Genomic DNA, 1,997 nt, shown 5'->3' with positions numbered 1-1,997 from the left:
TAATAAGAAATAACTTTTTGCATTTTAGATTTTACAGATAATAATACTAGCTTACAAAATAATCACTTGTTTCTTTTATTTTGACAAGTCAAAAGAATTTTAAAATACTTTCAAAGACAAAAGAAATTCTCAACAACAAATGGATCTAATATTTTATTGATAATTTGTAGAGATTTTGGCAAAAACCCATAAACCTCAATGACCTCTTACATATTCTATTAAACATTCTAGCATAATTTTTTAGAGAAATGTCATGATGATTTCCCTGATGTCCAGGTTTATTGCTCATAGTTTTATTTTCTGTAACAGTTAAAATATTAAACTGATAAGAACAGATACTACGCTTGATCTTAGCCAAAAGGCCGAGAAGCGATTAACAGTTAAAATAATAATTTCCAGAACTCTCTCTTAAAAGAAATTCGGATGTTTTGCAATTCATACCTTCATGAATTCTAATAGGCCCTTTCCATATTATCTTTATTGTTCAAAGTAGAGACCCAGCACATGAAATTCATGCATGAGTATGGTCCCTAGGCCTTGCCTGCGATCAGGGCCATCTTCCCCGGCTGTCCACAGCCGGCCCCTCTCCTCCCCCCCAGCTGCCATCCACCCCCAATTCCCCATTCACCATCAGGCAATCGGAGCCTGCTGGCCGAGGGGAGGGATCGAGAGGTTAGCCATTCCCACCCACTTGCTGGCCCCACTCCCACCATGGGTAGTGCTCTGTGTGTGTGTGTGGGGGGGGGTGACTGGCGGGGTGGGGGCCTTGGCCTGGTGCCACCTGAATCTTCCGCCACCCACCCCTGGTTCCCCATTCGCCATCGGGTGATAGGAGCCTGCCGGCCAAAAAAAGGACTGAGAGGTGGTCAGTGCGCCTCATAGTGACTGCTTGAGCAGTTGTTCTGGTTGTTCCGCCATTAGGGTCAATTTGCATATTACCCCTTTATTATATAGGATAAGTGTAGCTTCATTTTGCCCACTAAGAAGTGTTAGAATACAAATAGGTTTTGAACGTAAAGGCATAGTTTTCTTTCATTTAGAAACATGTCAAGTGTCTTCTATCATTTTTGTAGTATTTTACAGGATTTATTTTCCTATGTTTGACTTCATTATCATTCACTAATTTACTTTCTGAAAATTTATATTTGGATTCCAATCCAATGATTTCCCTCTGGTTTATTCTTTTGTTGTAAGCCTCATAGGCAATTAACTGTCCTTGCATGACTGCCTGCTTGGCTTCCCATACCAGCTTTGGGGAACATCAGGAGAGCAATTTTCTTGTGAATATTTTTCCAACTTAGCTTTCTTCTTCCCAATGATTGCAGTCAAGAATTGCCACTCATTTCTGAAAGATTGCTCTCCTCACCTTTTCAATCTCAGCTAACTGGCTGAGATGGTAATTCTGTTTCCCTCCAGGGTAAATTCCTTATTAGAAGAAATTTTATGTAGCTCTGACATTACCAATGGTTGTTAATGCTTTCTAGCTGTTTTGAGGCTACTTTTTAATCAATTGATAATGGGTCAGGGTGGTCACACTTCAGGAATGTGCAACAACAGGTACACAAGGCCAAGTGAGGTTAAAAGAAAAAGAGAGAGAAACTATGGAGGGGAATTTCAGGTAATAGCTCAGGCTCAAGTTCTGCTCAACCTGTTATTTGAAAAACCTGAAATTCTTTTCCACCCAGCATATAAATTTATAATCTAAGGGGCTGATTTCCTAAGGAACATTAGCCCAGGAGGTATTACTTCCTTGAAAGACTCATGGCTCTTGTGCTGCCTATGAGGTAACTAATTTTTTAAATATTTCAGTATAAATGATGTGATGGATGTGTGCCTACAGTACTGGGATTATTTTGACAGCACTTGAACTGCCTTAAGCAGGAATCAATACTCCAGTGGTATTACTTAACATTTCAGGTATCATTATGGAGTGTTTCTAATTAGCAAGAGGGTGTTAGAAGTAATATTTGTATTGGTGAAATGGTGATGTTCAAAAA

The 1,997-nt window shown here is 39.5% G+C and overlaps 1 pseudogene; it reads right to left on the bottom strand.

The window, feature by feature from the left end:
- Positions 1 to 255: 255 nt before the first annotated feature.
- Positions 256 to 374, bottom strand: LOC118671048 (annotated as a pseudogene).
- Between the last annotated feature and the right edge of the window lie 1,623 nt (positions 375 to 1,997).

This window comes from Myotis myotis, unplaced genomic scaffold (assembly GCF_014108235.1).
Source record: "Myotis myotis isolate mMyoMyo1 unplaced genomic scaffold, mMyoMyo1.p scaffold_m19_p_16, whole genome shotgun sequence".
Classification (NCBI taxonomy): domain Eukaryota; kingdom Metazoa; phylum Chordata; class Mammalia; order Chiroptera; family Vespertilionidae; genus Myotis; species Myotis myotis.
This window is presented reverse-complemented; position numbering and strand designations above follow the sequence as displayed.